At 43.1% G+C, this 20,073-nt stretch overlaps 1 protein-coding gene across 1 annotated transcript in view; it reads right to left on the minus strand.

The window, feature by feature from the left end:
* Positions 1–19,560, minus strand: part of PALMD (palmdelphin) — a 53,510-nt gene extending 33,950 nt beyond the window's left edge. Inside the window, exon 1 of the mRNA XM_081865979.1 lies at positions 19,437–19,560. The gene's annotated coding sequence lies outside the window, so the exon portion shown is untranslated. The remainder of the gene's footprint in view (positions 1–19,436) is intronic.
* Between the last annotated feature and the right edge of the window lie 513 nt (positions 19,561–20,073).

The following is a 20,073-nucleotide window of genomic DNA, read 5'->3' on the forward strand; positions in this document are numbered from 1 at the left end:
TGGCACCCAAAATGGGCACCAAACTCTTACACGAAAATAAAAATGGGACATGCCAGTTTCACTGCGGTAGCTGAGGGGTATGTAAACGGAGGCAGAGACACTTGATTTTGGGAGGGCTGGTGGGCCAGGGATGGACTGGGTAATCTTTGGTAACATGACGCCCTGTTCAAGGCCAAAATTTGGTGTCCCCAAATGGATCATCTCAATTTTGCACCAACACTGCCCTAAATCTGGTGCTGGTTGGGCCCTCCATAGCAGGAACCCTACAGCACAACAAGAAGGGTGAACCACAGTAATACACTAAATTCATGTATTTAATGAGAAAACACCTTAACTTTCATTGTGTTGTGTCTGATTACAAAATGGGTGTATTGGGAGAAAAGCACACTAAAATGCTGACACTTTTTTGAGGAGTCTCTCTCTTTTTTTAATGGCAAGCTGATGTGGAAATGTAACAAATTTAAAACTGAAAAAATGAGAACTGAAATTGACAGATCCTTCCAGCCGTAGTTGTTTTGATGTCTTTGCCAGAGAAATGATTTTAAAACCTTGGAATAAGTGATTATAGCTCCCTCTGCCTAGTGGGAACATCTCTCTTGACGTTGTCCTTGGACATTTGCTGGGATAACCCTACACCGCAGCAAGTGGCAAATGTTGTTTGTCTTTCTCCCTCGTACAAGAAGTTCCACGCCCTGAACCTCTGGAAGAAAGCTTTCCGTGACTCTGTTCCTCTGTTCCTTCCTATTTCTATTCATAACCACCCTGTTAAACCTTTTAAGTTGAAGAAAAAGACCTCCTTAGCAGCGTTCTGGTCTGTAAACTGTTCTGGTCTCTGTAAATGGTGACATACTTTAAAAAAACTGTTACTGGCATGTACCAGTCCCATGATGCTCACCTTTGTGTTTTGTGGCAGACTTGTTCCCCTCCTGTCTTTTAAATACAGTGGTGCCTCGCAAGACGAAATTAATTCGTTCCGTGAGTTTTTTCGTCTTGCGATTTTTTCGTCTTGCGAAGCACAGACTTTGGAAAAGCTTCAAAAATCACCAAAGTCTTCAAAAACCTCAAAAAAGGCTACCACACCGCGTGCTATGAGTTGCTCCTCGAAGTGAATGCACGGTTTCAAGAAAAAGGAAACAAATTTGCAAGACAAAGGAAACAAACTTGCAAGACGTTTTTGTCTTGTAAAGCAAGCCCATAGGGAAGTTCGTCTTGCGAAGCAACTCAAAAAACGAAAAATTCTTTCGTTTTGCGAGTTTTTCGTCTTACGAGGCATTCGTCTTGCGAGGTACCACTGTATAGGATCTTTTATATGTAGTCAACTTTCTTTCTTTCTTTCTTAACTCATTCTCATACAAAAATAAAACAGCAATCTTGAACATAAGATGTTTTATAATAATAATAATAATAATAATTTTTTATTTATATCCCGCCCTCCCCAGCTGAAGTCGAGCTCAGAGTGGCTAACAACAGTAAAAGTAACACAGTTTTCATAAAATCATGATCAATTAATTGAAATACATTCTAAAATCAATTCATTCTAAAATCAATTCATTCTAAAATCAATTCAGAATCAAATTAATGGCAACCATTGGGCTAGAGTTCTGTGAGGATTACTGAAGGAGGAGGGTCAGACCGTGCCTTGTCCAAAGGCCTGGTGGAACAGCTCTGTCTTGCAGGCCCTGTGGAAAGATCTCAAGTCCCACACGGCCCTAGTCTCTTGTGACAGATCAGGGCCACAGCTGAAAAAGCCTTGGCTCTGGTTGAGGCCAGCCTAACCTCCCTGTGGCCTGGGATCTCCAAGATGTTTTTATTTGAAGACCGTAAGGTCCTCCGTGGGACATACCAGGAGGGGGTCCCGTAGGTACATGGGTCCTAGGCCGTATAGGGCTTTAAAGGTCAAAACCAGCACCTGAACCTCATCCTGTACTCCACCGGGATCCAGTGCAGCTGGTATAGCACCGGATGAATGTGATCCCGTGGCGAGGACCCTGTAAGGAGTCTTGCCGCGGCATTCTGCACCCGCTGGAGTTTCTGGGTCAGGCTGGGTCAGGCTTTCTGAGGGTGATCTCTAGGGAGGACAATGTGAGAAGGATGCAGCAGTCATGTGCCATTCGATCCCAGCCCCTCAGGGGAGAGGCTGTGTTTGAAGGCTGCATGGCGTCCTTCTCATGCCACCCTCCCCAAGCCGCTATGAGAGGCTGGGATCTAATCAAATCCCAGCCTGGCAAAGTCACGCAGGGCTGGCTCAGGGAAGAAAAAGCTCCTGGGGCAATCGCTCTGGCAATCAAATAGTATTTCGTCAGCAAAAAGACACCACTTACATAAACCCTTGCATGTTAAACACGTACATTTATTGAATTAGTAATCTATTTCCTTGAATCTAATTATCCTCAGAATTTTACAAGCAAAATATTTGACGGCATCTGTGTTCAGCTGGTTTACAATTTGGCATGTCCAGCAAAGCATAACTTAAATGTTTTGTATTATGGTTCTCATACCTGACAAGCCGAAATCTATTTGAAAGCTTTTTGCAGTTTCCCCAGATATGTATTGGAAATATAATCCTCATGGATGGGGTGACACTTTCTTGGAAAATATCATTGCAGGGAAAGGACCAGGGTAATGAATGGGCACTTGATAAGGGGAGTGCACAGGTCCCAAGAATCACTTTGTATCTGTATATACACATCCCCCCCCCAAAAAACAATCTGATCTGTTTTTGAGTCACACTCTGTTCTTTCTGCTTCAATTTGTGCTCTTGATTCCAAGCCCACCCTGTACAAAATGGGTGCCCCGTTCCCTGCAATGGGAATTCTAAAAATGCATTGTTTCCCCACTTTTGGCCAAAATGAAAGAAATTTACAGGCACAGAAGCCCCTCCAGAGTGGATGAAGCCTGCCAAATTGTGGGCAAATAAATCCAGGGCTTTTCATTTAGGGCACCTTTCAACTCTGATTTTTTTTTTTTTTTAAAAAAAACAAAACCCAAGGGCAAGCCTATAACACTTTGATTTTTTATTTTTTTGCCAGAATGGCATACAATTTGCAGGCATTGTGAGCTCTTCTGAGGGGATGAAGCCTGCCAAATTTCAGAATGGTGGCTGTAATGATTCTCTCATAAAGGCAAACATTTTGCTGTTGGAGGGGGGGGAGGGGTTTCAATAAGAGGCATAGGGGTCAGGGTGTTGGAGGAAAAAGCCTAAATGCCCAGAAGAGACTGAGGTAGGGGGAAGCTAGTATACAAGCTTGGCCCCCACTGAGTGGAGTTCTCCAGCCTTTCAGTTCTGCAAAAAGTTCACAAGGTGGCTTTGCAATATTGCAATAATGGAATAAAAGTTACAAAACCATCAAAAATATGAATTATCAATATAAAAGAAGAAAAGTAAACAAGAAACAAAAGCTGCATTAAAAATGTCACCATGCAGGCAAATGATAATGTTATCTAAAAACATTCTCTTTGGCCTTGTATCTTTTATTGACTTCCTTTTGTTAAGGCCGATAGGAAATGTCGGGTGCCAATGAATATTGAATGACAAAAACAAAATGGTTGTGTCTCCAACTTTCATTTTAATCTCTGTCTCCCAGTGCTGATATGACCTTAATCTTAGCCTTCTGGACGATGCCCTACATTTCTGCATGGAAGGACAAAAATCTCAGCATATTGCAATTATTTCCAGCGCCATTGGAATCATTTAATTGCCGTGGTCACCAAAAGTAGGCCATTCTGACAGAGCGTATATCATTTGCTCATGTAAACAACACTTCTCAGCACTCTGACCCTTGAATGCCACCCTGTCATTTCACAACTGCTTGTAACATATTTCTGCATTTTTGCTCATGTGCTCCTTTGAAAGGATTCTTGCAGCTTTCTTGGCTTTCCCTGGAGTCTTAAATGTCAATTTCTCCGTTTAATGAGACATCCCTCCTCTCCCCTCCCTTGCAGCCTTAGATGGAGGAAACAGCTGTCTAGGGGCTGACATCCACACACAGTGTTTTTGTGATAAAGAACTGGCAGCTTCTGAAACCAGATTTAATTAAGACTAGCCTTTCTCCTGGAGTCTCATCAGAATAGCACACTCCCCTTGGAATGTCATTACCTTTCCTAACTACCTCAGGAAATAGTATTAGAAGATTATTAATTAAGGGGGAAATGTACAGAGCTCATTATAGATGGCTGCCAGGGAAAGTCAAATACGGTGATTATCTGGGGCCTTTGTGATATGTTTCTGTTAAGACTGTGATCATGAAAACAACAACTCCAAAACACTTCTGTTGTATTTTACCCTCCCATCCACACAGAAGACGCCCTTATGGGGGAGGCTTAACACTGAAACCTCTTCCACTTATAACTTAATAGCAGCTTCTGCCAGGAAAATTAAACCAGCAATCACGTTTTGGGTTTCCCATGTCAGTTTCCTGTTCTGCCTTAGCCAAAGCCCTGGCTGTTACTTCTGGTGTGGGTGGAGGGGATGTTTGTTCCAGTTCTGGCACACTGGCTGGACATTGGCTGCTCCATATCCATCATGAAATTCTTGGTGTTGTTTTGAAGCATTTGAGCTTTCCCTTGCAGTGTCCAAATGTAAACAGTGCTGTGGTGTTCTGCACTTAGCCTACGGTTGCATGACACCCACCATTCTCTACTTGTCGTAGAGATCCCCTTACGTATTTGAAACAGAAACACACCCCTGGCTCTCTCAGGCTTCTGCCTCACTGTTCCTCCCTGCTCTGTTTAAATGATGCACACCAGTGTGGTGTAGTGGTTAAGAGTGGTGGACTTGTAATCTGGTGAACTGGGTTCGCTCCTCCATACGCAGCTGCTGGGTGACCTTGGGCTGGTCACACTTCTCTAAAGTCTCTCAGCCTCACTCATCTCACAGAGTGTTTGTTGTGGGGGAGGAAGGGAAAGGAGGTTGTTAGCCGCTTTGAGACTCCTTAAGGGGAGTGAAAGGCGGGATATCAAGTCCAAACTTCTTCTTCTTCTTCTTCTTCTTCTTCTTCTTCTTCTTCTTCTTCTTCTTCTTCTTCTTCTTCTTCTCCTCCTCCTCCTCCTCCTCCTCCTCCTCCTCCTCTCTGCAGAATAATACACCAAAGTACTGTGCCAAGACCAGCCAGTGTCAAACTATGCTTAGAGTGCTGGACTAGGACCAGAGAGGACACTGTTAAAAACCACACTAAGCCATGATGCTCCCTGCGTTACTTTGGACCTATCACTGTGTCCCAGCCATAGAAGCCAAAACTGTGTGCAACCTCCAGCTTCAGAAAGTAATATCTAACATCTTTCCCTCCCTCCCTCTGTGAGACCATACATGTACCCAGTGCTTTCCCCCCTAGAAAAATAGGTGCTGGTACACACCATGAAGTTGTTACACTTTTTAACAACAAAAAAGAGGTGCCGGTACTGTGTACTCTTGAGTACGCCCTGAAAAAAGCACTGCATGTACCTATGGATTTCTGCTTAGCATCTTGCTCCATGTTTTACTGATTTTTCCCAAGACCAGCAGTAGTTTTTTATGTGGTGTATGGTTCCCATTATTCTGAGTTTTGAGATGTCAGTTTATAGCGAATGATGTAGGTGAGCGGTCATCTAGAATTACTAGGTTATATAAGAATGGGACCTGCAACAACATGTGGCAGTGTAGATTCCTCCTGATCCAGAGTTCCAGGATTCTCAGTTCCACCCCTCTTCTCCAGTTTATGCCTCTTGAAAGCTTTGGGTTCCCCGAAGCATCTTGATGCCTCTTTCTTGTGCATAGATGGCACTGTTTTGGCCATATAAGGATTGGCACTGTAGTATATAAGACAGAATTCCTTGGCTTGCTGAACGTTCAAATGGAGTTATGTATATAAATACTTTTTTATCCACTTGCAGAGTACAGTGGTACCTTGGGTTACAGATGCTTCAGGTTACAGACACTTCAGGTTACAGACTCTGCTAACCCAGAAATAGTACCTCGGGTTAAGAACTTTGCTTCAGGATGAGAACAGAAATCGCACGGCAGTGGTGCGGCGGCAGCAGGAGGCCCCATTAGCTAAAGTGGTACCTCAGGTTAAGAACAGTTTCAGGTTAAGAACGGACCTCCGGAACAAATTAAGTTCTTAACCTGAAGTACAACTGTACTGTACAAAGGAAGTAAAATTCAGGAATCCAGCTTAATTAAATTTTAGATGTGTACTTCTTGAACAGAGGTTTCCTAGAGATGAGGCGTCACGTCTTGGTAGGGTGAGATGCTTTGGCCAATACGTACTTCACATTCTGATGATGCCATAGAAGCCTGCCCAGCAAAGCAACCCCATTGTGCTGTTTATTCCACCAAGGCCTTCTGCGTTAAATCTGAGATAGTTTAGATGAAGATGAAAGAAGGCCTTTGATGTGGAATATGTGTTCCAGACCTTATTGCCCGGAACAAACTAAACATGGACCTGAGGCTTTGTATTAGGAGAAACCTTTCGCAGACAACACAATCATCTTCAGATGTATTTGGAAAACATTATTTTGCATTCAGCAAAAGACCAAGACAAGCTGGTTGGATGCAATTAAACATCAAAGCCCCTGTTGTCTTCTTATTAAGTGGGTGATATGTTTTGATACCGTCTTCTGTCTTCTAATGCATGCTTAATATGAAATAACAGGACATTGTTCAGTGCCAGTGCTTGATGGAGACATGCCCTTAGAAGGGCAAGTTTGTAAGATACATATCTTTTAAACACACCAGTTCTAAGTATTCTGTCTCGTTATAGTGTGACCTTGACAAACAAGGCTTGGATTTGTATCCAACACAAGTGGTGCTCCTCTCATGTAATGGGACTTCCTCTCCTCTGTGTACACATCCCTGGATGGTTTCAGGTAAAAAGATTAAAGAATTGTATGGTGGGGATAAATTTGTCAGTAGCAAATACCCATGGTGACAGCTAAATGGACTCATTGTGTTTGGATGCAGTGTTCCTCTGAGCATCTGATTCCAAGTGGAATTGAAAGGGAAGGCCTGTTGCCTTGACACCTTGCTCGTAAATTTCCCAGGATTTTCTGGGTGGCTGCCATTTCTATAGGATTCTGAACTAGATGGACATTTCTTCATCCAAAACAAAAGGAAGGGGGACTGCTATCTTATTTGAATGGCACCCCTGTCAAGTTCAGCCATAGCAAGTTCATAACCTCAGCCCAGATATAGCTGCTGCAGAACTTAAAACGAAGAAAGTTGCGATCCTGAAACCATAGCCCAGAGAAACCAACACATAGTCCTAATCAGAATTTACTTGAATAGAGGTCCACATTGCTTTTAGTGACCATAGCAAGGTGACAAGAAAATGCTAGGAAAGTAATACAGCAAGCCAACAGAATGGTAAATGCATTTAGCAGTCTGGATCTGTCTGGATCTCTGGTACTATCTGTTGAAAATGAGTCAAAGGGAACATTAGCAGCGACAGATTTGACCTGGGAAGTAAGTCCAGCACAGATAGGATGCTGAAGAGAGGTGAGTGGTGCTAACAAGGGGGCAAGAGACCCCCAGTTAATAAGATACTGGCTAAGAGTTGTAAAAGAGGAACCTCCTGGGGAAGAAGAAGGTACATAGCTGTGCATTTCTGCATTCTTTACCCACAAATCGCTGGGTTGGCTCCCCTGGCAGCCTGCATAGATGAGCTCCGTCCTCTGACAAATAAAGTGAGTTGCTGGGCAGGCAATAAATTGGAGTGACAGTGGAATCAGGTGCAATAAAGGCAAGGGATTGACAGGCTGAGATTGTTGTTAAACCATTGCCAGAAGCAGCAATGAGACTATAGGACAGATGATTAACTGACCGTGGTTCTGACAGAGACAGAGGAAGCAGTTCTCAAAAGCAGATCTACATTGCCCATGTAGATATGGAGCGGTCAGCATTTCACAGCCACCAGTCTCATGATTTGATGCTTTGCAAATTGGGAAAGAACACCATGCGATCCCAAAACTATTCGTTTCACCACTGGTGTGCATCATTTAAACAGGGCTTCATCAACCGTTTCGCAGATTAAAAAAAATTCATTCTTGCCAGATTTCTGTAGACTTGTAGAATTGAAAGGAGCTGTGGAGGTCATCTGGCCCAATTCATCTTCCTGCATAGTGCAGGATCTACAGTGCGGGAGTCAACTGCAGCATCCCTGACAAATGGCGCTCCAGTCTTTGCTTTAGCAGCTCAGTGTAAGCACTTTGCATGCAATCCATGCATAACTCTCTGGTCATGGATGGGGTGGCATGCACAGAGGAGGGGAAAGAGGATGGGACACCAGTTCTTCTCTCCTCCAGTGATAGAAACTGAGATATGAAAGCTAGGAGCTAAAAGTCACCTTAAACCGAGGTTATGGGCACAACAATGGAATGTCTAAGGTGCACTTTTTTATAACAAGAATATGCACAACTGCAGCTAAAATATTGTGTTCATTTTTCACATGGTCTAGTCCTTCCCCTGCCCAAACCCCTAATATTCTTAAGAGGGTCTCTTCTCCAGTCTTCAGAGAGTGGCCGGAAGTGGGGAGGCAGAAAAAGGTCCTCCTTTCCTTCCACTCTGCAGTTTTAATCTGAAATCTTAGGCTCAGTACAGCACCCAGAGCTTAGAAACTGCTCACACAAATGACATTCCCTCTTGCAAAATGCTCCAAGAACAATGGGCGTTTCGAACACTGCTGACCTCCAAATCTTGTTGCCATAGCCATTGCATCTTCTACTGATATCTCATCCCTCTGAATTGACAGCAGTGGATCCAGCTAGTTCATCTTAGAGAACCAGATTTGGGACAAGGGCTTCCAATAATCTATCCTTGGGTAAATATGTTACACAGTATGTGTATACAGGCATGCAGAAAAAGTACATGCATGTGCCCACACTTCCCCATCAAACGACCTACACATTGATCCTAGCCCCCATGAAAAAGCATCTCACTTCATAACATGTGAAGTAGCCCTGTTCAGTTCTGTGTCACTAACTCGTAGAAATAAGAGACTAATGCCTGAGCACAAATTACTTCATGTGGGTAGGTATGTAAACATTAAAACCATAGTCTGGCCAGATAATTAAAAAATGATTTTGTAAGATCCTCTTGCAAATTAGATTTTTAGAGGCTTGTCTTATTTATTTAGAACATTTGGCAGCTGCCTTCCCTTCCCAAAGGTATTCGGTACAACATAATGGCATCTAGGTGTTTGCCCCAAACCAAAACTCAACAGCGAGTTGCCAGTCAAACAGCAGCCCACATCATTTTGACAGTGGAAAAAGCATTCCAACATAGAAATGTTTTTATCAGCTGAGAAAAAACAAACCAGGGAGTTGGAGTTCGGGTGGATTTACCTTGGAAGTTTGTTTCAGAAAGTGGGTTTGACAAGGGCCAGGAACAGCCCCACTGTTAGGCAGAAGGGAGGCAGCTCTGAGGGACGGAGGGGAGAGCAAGATTTTGGATAATAGAGCTGTGTATGCCTTGTGATCTGCCCTGTGTCCCTTAAGCCAACCTGCTGCCCTCAGGTGCAGTGGAAGACACTGCCCCATGACAGTTGACCTAAGATTGAATTAGTGGTCTGGTCAGCTTTTGTACATGCAATGCGAGAGGAGCCATCTTTGCCTCAGGCAGCAAAATGTCTTGGGCTGGTCCTAACAAGGGGGAAGGAGATTCTATATTAGAGATTCTAGTGGAGCATTGGCTAACAGGCTAAAGTAAAAATAAAATAAAATCTCAAGAGTAAGAATGCTGAGAATCACAAGAGACTTTCAGAGATTTCTAATACTGAGGGCTTTTAAAAAACATATGTTGGTCTGTTATTTAGCATGAGTCATACTAAGGTCTGTATGTTTGATTAATGTGTTTATGTGACATTTTGTCCCTTTCTCTGTAATGTAGAACAATATAAATCAGGGGCAGCCAAATCAGTGGTTTGTTTAAACAATGACTATACTATTTCATTTTTTTTTTTTTTAAAAAAGAGAAAGGCCATTTTGGATTCATGTGATGTTATCAGCAATTTATTATTGCATTCACAGAAGTGTCAGATGTCATGCCAACCTTTACTTGTTACTGCAATTGTAATACATCTTGCTTTTATTTTTGGGAAGGAACTGAACGTATAAATTTCAGGCATAAAGCACAGTCTCCATTGCCGTAAACTCCCCTAAGATTTCATTGACATCACTGGTTTCAGTCTTTTGCCATACAGCCTATTGAACTAAGGAAGACTTGTTTTCAGTGCACTGGAAGATTGGCTCAATATCCAAAGGTCATTGGCTGCATCTAAAGCAGTCAGACTTTACGACAGAGGTGTAGTGGGCAAAGGAAGCAGTTATCTTCCTAACATGCATGCAAATAGGACCTGATTTTCAGGATCAGCTTTTAAGACTTTGTACTGACACATAGGCCTGGAAGCCCTATTATAAAACTGTATTCTATAATTTTCCTTCGGAAGTAGTTTATTTGTTTGTTTGTCTGTTTTTAAAACTAATTTTTATTGCTTCCAATAAACACTATAATAAAACACTACCAAGCAATGTACATCCAAATTGTTATTGCACACAACATATAGCACTGTTATGTCTGTGAGGTAATGCAGGTACTGTATGACGCTGCCCCTGCTCCCAACTAAGATGTTTGCTGGCCGAAGACAAAAGATTGTCTTTAAAAATGTCCACAAGAAGTGGGTGGTGGCCTGATCTATGGTCCTGTAGATGTTGTTCTCAGTGGTTCCTATTAGCCATCAAGACCGATGGTCCAAGATGATGGGACTTGTAGTTTATCAACATTTGGAGGGCTGCAAGTTGGAACTCTCCTCCTCAGAGCAAGAGAACGTCTGCTTTTAGTTGACTGGCGTTGTACATATCATGAAGGTTTGTTTTTCAGATAATGCTCTTTCCCCTTTCTTCATAGAATCATAGAATCATAGAGTTGGAAGAGACCACAAGGGCCATCGAGTCCAACCCCCTGCCAAGCAGGAAACACCATCAGAGCACTCCTGACATATGGTTGTCAAGCCTCTGCTTAAAGACCTCCAAAGAAGGAGACTCCACCACACTCCTTGGCAGCAAATTCCACTGTCGAACAGCTCTTACTGTCAGGAAGTTCTTCCTAATGTTTAGGCGGAATCTTCTTTCATCTTTATAAATACTCAGGCTAAAAACATGCACATATCATTATTAAACAGAAAATGCTTTTTCTCATCTCCTTTTGCCCCTCTGTTGGAACTGGTCTTTCTCAGATTTGAGCAAGGAAGGCCCTTGTCTCTCTCTCCCCATTTTGGTTCAGAATTTGGTGTTATTCATAGAATAGATGTCGACAAATTTCATCGAGTATAAGAAAATTAAAATGCAATGAATTTTAAATGGCAATCCCAAGTGTTCTGGCAATTAATTTGGATGGAACAATAAGAATATGAAGAGAATAGCAATGGATAACTCAGAGATGTAGCTGGCAATAAGCCAAAAGGAAGTGTTTTAGAATAAATCAACTGCAAACACAATAGGCTCTTTTGAACGGTGAAAGGAAAATTAAGTCTTTTCAGATTAGACTTCTCAGTCCAGCTGGCTGAGAAGGAGAAGGAGAAGGAGAAGGAGAAGGAGAAGGAGAAGGAGAAGGAGAAGGAGAAGGAGGAGGAGGAGGAGGAGGAGGAGGAGGAGGAAGGAGGAAAAGAAGAAGAAGAAGAAGAAGAAGAAGAAGAAGAAGAAGAAGAAGAAGAAGAAGAGGAAATGAGTCTTGTAATCTTGTGTGGATCCTTCTTCAGAAGGCATTCCACATTCTGAGTTGAGTCAATAAGCCTCTTAAACCTCTGCTAGAAGTCCACTTTTCTTTACAGCCAGATCAGTATATTTCACTGGCAAGTCACAAGATTGCTAGACAACAACTTGAACTCCCTCCCCATGCCTGTCCTAGCTTCCCCCCTTTTGCCATTCAGCATGCCCAGACATGTGTGCCTGCTGATGAGAAGAAAGCAAGAGCACTTGATTCTTTTTCTGTATATTGTGGGCCAATGCCTCTTTTGGTCCTACATCAAATCATTACACACCTTTAATTCATTCGTATAGAGACCTGCTTTGTAGAAACATGGTTAGTCAGCAGATGCATTAGTCTAATCAGTTCCTTTCCTCCTACAGGTTGTGATAAACCTGCATACTGCTTTAATCTCAGTGATCTGATGGGATCTTCCTCTTTGGCTGAGCAGAATGTACTCAATAAAGAAAACTAATTAATGTGCTCATAGATCAGTCCTGATTCATACAGGATCAGCCAAGCTTCCCATGTGTGCCTTTCTATGTTTAAATGCACTTTCTACATGCGCTGCCCCATCTGTGTGTAAAATTAGTGTGCCAGCAGTGCATCTTCCAAAATACAACCTTTATGAGCAGCTTATGGTCCCACATACACCATGGAAGTTCATAGAACTATAGAATAATAGAATTATAGAGTTGGAAGGGATCCTGAGTCCAACCCCCTGCAGTGCAGGTATCTCAACATGCAGTCCCCCATCCAGCTTGAAACCATACCAGGCCCTGCTTAGCTTTGCAAATGTGCTAGCAGTTTACTGTAATTGCTGTGCCACCAGGAGGGGCTGAATATGCATTTGGGCCATAATAGGTATATTGCACAGAAAATAATGGGCTGTGCATGGATCCTTTCAACTGTTTCCTGTATAAATTGGACTTCCCTGGAGCTGTATAAGTCCCAGATGTCCTTCAGTCTTTCCTCACGGCTGCTTGAAGTCTGCTTTGAAGAAGAATGGGTGGCTGGCCATTTTTACATCTGTGGGTCCTTAAGTGAAATTCCAGCATGATCTCATTAGCTGTGCATGCTTCCTTAGTCCAACTTGAGCTCAGGCAGCTTATAGGCCAGGCAAGTTGCACATGCAAGCCAAATGCATGACATTCCATTGATGTAGTGTGCAAATATTTACCGGCAAACACAGAACGAGCTACCAAGCAGTGCTCGCACCTGATATCCAGTTGATGTGCAAACCCTCGTCCTCCGAGATTGACAGGAACACACTTGTGACTCTTTCCACGTCTCTCTGCCTTACGTAACAATTGCTGCTATATATTCTGACTCACTGTTTCCTTGGCCCTGACGGCTGACTTTATCTGTTCACGCCCTAATGGAAAGCTTTCTGCTGAATGGAGGTTCTTGTGCTGCCAGTCTGCTCTATGGAAAACACACATAATTACATTCTTCATAGAAAATGAACACAAAGGCTCACCATGAATACAGCCAGCTCTCAAAATTAGGACAGTGTCAATTCACTACAATTGCTGGGAGCTCACAGAGCATCCAGGGCATTTGCATGTGAATGAGCAACACACACATATTTCTGGGAGGGAATTATCTCTCTCGCTTTGCTTCTGTGAGCTCCTCACCACCCAGTAGGCATGAGGCCCTCAGGGGATTTTCCCATTTCCCTGCTGGATGCTAGCACCAACCAGGTGGCTTTAGCTAAAACATGCTACAAAAGCAGGAGGTGAGCATTGTGCCCATGAGAGCCTAACTACCATTTATCACTAGTGAAGACTTAACTACAGTCCCTTTCGGTGGTCTCCAAGAAGTCATTGGAACTGTGCTATTTTTAATCTGTTAAAAGACAGGAATTTAAACATTGGTACGTGTTTTCACCTAAATTCTAAGTCCTAAAAGAATAAATACTTAAAATGAGTGTGCCAAATCTGTGAGCTGGATTGGATTGACGGTGCCAATACATGACACAAAATAACAGCTGATTAGATCTTGGTGGGTTTGTCAGGAACTGCACAGTGGAATAGCCAACATGAACTCCCATCAGCACCAACAGGCATGGCAAATACTCAGGGATGATGGGAGTCATAGTCCCCAAAACATCTGGAGGGAGCCACATTGACTACCCCGGCATATGGGAACCTATGGGTGGAGATGATATGGCCTATTTTCAGTCCAGATCACTTCTGCCTAAGTCTGTCCCATTTCTTTTCTATTTCGCATTGTCTTTCTTTCTTTCTTTCTTTCTTTCTTTCTTTCTTTCTTTCTTTCTTTCTTTCTTTCTTAAAAAAGTGGTATGGTACCCTGACCTGTGGGGCCAATTAGGCCCCATAGGGATCTAAATTTGGCCCATCAGTTCGTTTTCCCCAAGCTGCACCCATCTACTCCGTAACTGACATAATTTTTGTTGTTGCTGTTGTTTAGTCGTTTAGTTGTGTCCGACTCTTCATGACCCCATGGACCAGCGCACGCCAGGCACTCCTGTCTTCCACTGTGTCCTGCAGTTTGGTCAAACTCATGCTGGTAGCTTCGAGAACACTGTTCAACCATCTCGTCCTCTGTTCTCCCCTTCTCCTTGCGCCCTCCATCTTTCCCAACATCAGGGTCTTTTCCAGGGTGTCTTTTCTTCTCATGAGGTGGCCAAAGTATTGGAGTCTCAGCTTCAGGATCTGTCCTTCCAGTAAGCACTCTGGGCTGATTTCCTTAAGAATGGAGAGGTTTGATCTTCTTGCAGTCCATGGGACTCTCAAGAGTCTCCTCCAGCACCATAATTCAAAAGCCTCAATTCTTCGGCAATCAGCCTTCTTTATGGTCCAGGTCTCACTTCCATACATCACTACTGGGAAAACCATAGCTTTAACTATACGGACCTTTTTTGGCAAGGTGTTGTCTCTGCTTTACATGATGCTATATCCCAATTCTCATATCTCAAGAAATCCCAGTTGTTCCTGGGCAAGCAAGGTCTGCAGTCAGCGTCTTTTAAAGTATTTCACACCCAATGCAAGCCCTACTGGGACTGGCTCCCCTCAAGAGCTCCCCGAGTGGGCATGCAGCAAACCATGCTTCCTTTGCCCATGAAGCTTGATTTCAAAACTGACAGGCAAGTGAACATCTTCCCTTTGTGGACTGGCTTGAATCAAAGCTGGTCTGCAAAGGGAAAGACTTTGGCTGACATCATGGCGATGTCAGGTGATAGACAGGCTCTGCTCACCTGTCAAAGTGGCCCATATAGATATTGGGGAAGGGGTATTAGGATTTGGCCCACTGGCTGAAACTCATTTCCCATCCCTACTTTCAAATCTGAACAAACTGGATTGGAACACTCTTGTTTTTTCTATCTGTGTCATCTACTGGCATATTGCTGTTTTTTATTTTTACATTTGATAGTTTGCTGAAGTTATCATATATATATATTTATGTTGTGAACTGCTCTGAGATCTGTGGGTGAAGAGTTGTATACTTATTTAATAAATAATAAAATAAATAATAATAATCATCAGTGTTATTTTTCTAAAAAAGAGAGGTGTTGGAACTCACCATCAACACCCCCCTTGTTCTCTTATAATGGCAATGGTGCCCACCTGAATTCTTGTTAATACTGGCTGGAAAAAAAGGCCTGATAATAATATATGGAAGGAGGGAAAGAAATGGAAGTAGTTTTATTGATTTGACTGTTTTCTGACAGGCCCGGCATCTTGCATAGTTTTCCTGTTTGCATTCCATAGCAGTAGCATTTCACAAATGCTTTTGTTAGTATGTGAATGTTCAAAATAGCCATGAATGGAAATACCTGAAAGCACATGGATGGTTCCATGCAGCAAAAATGCAGAGTAGCTCAGGAATTCCCCCCTTTTGTTTCACCCATTTGTTTTTATAAGACCATCAGCCCTAGACATCAAATGTTGGCTGTGCCAAAGATCCTTCTGGGAGCCTGTAGCACTTGGAGAACACATGCATAATTCCCCCCCCCCCCAATATGCTTTTTCAGATATTCATCTCTTTCTGGTGACTTGAAATGCCTGGATCTATTGGGGCACTTTGTGTTGAAACTGAGAAAAAAAATGTGCTACACGCCCCCCCCCCCATAAATTTGTGCAGTAGGAATGAACCATTTTGGTCTCGAATCCCACTAGACCTGTGAGCTATGGAGGCAGGATACAAAAGGCTACTGCTAATAGGCATACTGTTGACAGCAGCTTCTACTCATCTTTCTACACGTGGAGCAGGACCCTTCACACTGGTGGAGCTGGGCAGAGGGACACCTCTCCTTCATCAAAGCCACCTCTAGGGTAGTAGATCATGGGGTTGAATTGTTTTGCCCATCAAATAGTATATCAAGAGTTAATCCTCTTTGAAATTATCAGCAATTTAAGTGTGGAACTTCCAAATGGCAGTAGATAAGCAGAACAAAGCGAAAGGAGTCTTCTTACCAGTTAGAAACTTAATGATCACAGCGAGGGAACAAAGAATCCATTTCCTAGGAATGAAGGTGCACCCACTTCCTCCCTAGTCCCCCACGTCACTACAGCCTCTTGTAACCTGATCTCTCCACCACTGTGCTTTCCTGTGCTGCCACCTTATCTGGTCTTCTTGACATTGGGCTGAGCGGATGGACACTTTCCAGAGACAGTGTGTCTGTTAACACTCTCTCTCTCTCTCTCTCTCTCTCTCTCTCTCTCTCTCTCTCTCCCAGTGCTTCTTCTCTTAGCTGTTCCCCCTCCAGTACAGTGGCACCTCGGGTTAAGAATTTAATTCGTTCCGGAGGTCCGTTCTTAACCTGAAACTGTTCTTAACCTGAAGCACCACTTTAGCTAATGGGGCCTCCTGCTGCCGCCGTGCTGCTGGAGCACGATTTCTGTTCTCATCCTGAAGCAAAGTTCTTAACCCGAGGTACTATTTCTGGGTTAGCGGAGTCTGTAACCTGAAGCATCTGTAACCTGAAGCGTCTGTAACACGAGGTACCACTGTACTTCCCAGCTTCTGCCTTCTGAACTATGTCCTTCTGCAAACCACTCTTCCAAATCTATACTGTCCTCCTGCTCCTGGGAAGATTCAGGATCCTGATCAGGAGCAGGGGGAGGGGGAGGCTCCCACCATTCCTCCTCAGTGCAGCCCTCCTCAGCACGGTCCCTGAGAGATACCACTTATGGTGGAGGGTATCTCACATATAGTATCAAATGTACATCCAACTCCCATCCAAGCCATCTCCCATGTGGTGCTCGTAATTGAAGTTCAGGCCATTCTGTTAATAGTCGGAAGCCTATATAAGGCAATGCTGTTGGATAGGGAGAGCTCTGTTGGTAGAGTTTGATCGCAAGGTCATGGGTTCAAGTCCCACATCAGGCAAAAAGATTCCTGCACTGCAGGGAATGACCTTTGTGGTCCCTTCCAACTTTACAGTTCTATGATTTTATAATTCCAGGAGGGAAAGCGTATTAAATGGCATCCATTTAATAAAAGGAGTGTCTAAATTTACTGTGTTCATGCTCTGTTAACATACCTGAATAATGTAAATCATATTAGAGGATGTTCCTTCATTCCTTCCCCAGTAATCATTATAGATTTGGGGGCAAAACTAATGTACTTCAAAATAATAATAAAGAACCAGAGCAAGGAAGGAAAAAAGAAGGGAAACACAAGAATTCTAAGTATAATCCCATGCCCATCTGATACAACAGATTTATTATAAACCACTCTGAATTTTTCAATTGAAAGTTAAAATTAAAACCTTTTAAGCTAATAAATAAGTAATAAAACAGAGGCCTGCTAAACAGACACAAGTAAAATGGATATTTCTGAGACATATATCATGGTTTAATTTAAATTGCAAAGCAGTTAAATAATCTTTGCCGCAAATGTATTTCATTTCAGTGACTTCACGCCACCTAAAGAAAAAGAGCCCATTAAAGTTCACCATAAATTATGCAGACTCAATTTCAGGTTCTTCTAAGATTGGTTTTCAATTTAACCTGTCCTTTCAGATACTGGCCTTCGTCTTTGTTGAGATTATGCTGTGCAGTCTTCCACAACCTGGTGTCTCTCAGGTGTTGCTGGATTCCAATTCCCATCAGACTCAGCCAGGATGGCCAGTGGGCAGGGATGATGGGAGCTGTGGTCCAAAAATATCTGGAGGGCATCAGGTTGAGGAAAGCTTGTGTGATATGTCTTTCAGGTTCCTCCTTCCCTTCCTGTTAACACACAGTGCTCTTGAAAGCAGCAGCGATCCCTCCATTGTAAAGCTTTAGGCACTAGATTTCTACATTCCAGCTTCCAGGTGGCATTGAGTCGCTGGCCATTTCCCCTTGGCTTGTCAAAAGAAAGCACAGCAAAATTCAGCAGCAGATGCCATATTCTTGTTGCAAGGTGGTTAGGGGAAGTATGCATGTTCTTCATTTTGATGGACAGCCTCCTTCAATCAATGGATAGATGACACGCCAAAGCTTGTACAGTAACCCACGAACAGATCACTTTCAGATGGAAATTATATATGGACAAATGTAATGATATTTGGAATGTATTTGTCGAAACCATAGTGGCCCATGAATCAGTGTACAGTGGTACCTTAGGTTAAGTACTTAATTCGTTCTGGAGGTCCATTCTTAACTTGAAACTGTTCTTAACCTGAAGCACTACTTTAGCTAATGGGGCCACCTGCTGCTGCCACACAATTTCTGTTTTCATTCTGAAGCAAAGTTCTTAACCCGAGGTACTATTTCTGGGTTAGTGGAGTCTGTAACCTGAAGCGTCTGTAACCTGAAGCATCTGTAACCTGAAGTACCACTGTATTTACTTTTTATTTACCTATGTGTATTTATGCCACAGACATAGGAGCCAACTCCTAGGGGTTGAGATCCCTTTGCTTCCCCCATAAAATATTTGAAGGGGCCAGCCCCCTCCCCCAGTTGATGGGTATTGCCATTCAAATGGTGTGTGCGTGCCGCGTCATGTGATCGATTATGTGGGGTGAGGTTTACCTGTCCCCCCCATATTTTATTCAAGTTGGCAGCCCTGCTTACAGATGACACCTGATATGTATGACACCTTCTTTGTGTATCCTGGCTGCATCATCACAAATATAGCTTGGTGTCCCTGTATCAGGGATGGGGAACCTGTGGTCCTCCAGCTCTTGTTGGACTCCATCTCCCATCATTTCTGACCATCAGCTGTGCCGGCTGGAGCTGATGAGAGATGGAATCCAACAATGTCTAGAAGATCACAGTTTCCTGATTTCTGCCCTATATCATTTGCATTAAAAGATTGAGAACCCTCACACTCTTATGTAACAGGGGCAGCAGGAAAGCTTGGGTAGACCCCTACTTTGGATGTTTTTTTTCTTCCCAGGAAGAATCCAGAGTAGGGGGTCTACCAAAGATTTCCTCTTTGAATGGGCTGTCACAGGTGTGTATGGTGATGATTGCAGAGGCAGCCTATGAGAGCTGGAGTAAAGTCTCAATGAGTTGGCTACATCCTGCTGGTCTTGCACTACCCAACATAGCTGTCAACTTTTCCCTTTTCCTGTGAGGAATCCTATTCAGAATAAGGGAATTTCCCTTTAAAAAAAAAAAAGGGGGGGGGAGGGACAGCTATGCTATCCACCCGCAACAGAAATGAGAAAACCTCATACAGAGTCATACAGTAGAATTCTCTAGGCAAAAACCTTGTCCATACATCTGTTTCTCTTTTTGCAAATAGCATGAAACACCCCATCTCTTACCTTTGTGCTTTCGTAGAGCAGTGATTAATCCAAGGAATTGCCTTGCACTGCTGCAGCAGTTATTGGTGCCACACTGCAAATGGCATCGGGTCAGAGTGTACGTAGGGAACTTCGAATCTGTAATAATGAAGGCTACCATCTGACTGCTATTGGGTTTTGTTGACGTAAGTATCTAATTTACGGGAGAGGCACCTGCTGGCATAGCAAGCATAATATCACCAATCTGTTATTGATTTCAACATGACAGCTGCACACTAAACCAGATTAGTAAATATTTAACCTCGGTAAATTTAGGGTTTGAATGCAATCATGAACTGACGGGAATGTATGCCTGGGCAAATCTTGAGTCAAGGCTGGTGAACAGCAGGCGAGATGACCCAGGGAAGAAGGGAAGGTTAACATATTGCTTTTGATGTGCAGAAAGTTCTGGCCCATTGCCAAAACAGAAATAACAATGACTCATGGATTTTGAATTTGAATAGCCTAGTCACTTTTAACCCCAGAGATATCCAACTGCAGCACTGCCAGTTAAGATGCAGCTAAAATCATACCCGACAAATTTGCGACACATGTTTTCAGATGTTTCTTTGGGAAACTAATGAAGTCACATCAAAAGCCCTGTAATTGATACATTCAA

This window comes from Podarcis erhardii (genome assembly GCF_964252035.2).
Source record: "Podarcis erhardii genome assembly, chromosome: 6".
Taxonomy (NCBI): domain Eukaryota; kingdom Metazoa; phylum Chordata; class Lepidosauria; order Squamata; family Lacertidae; genus Podarcis; species Podarcis erhardii.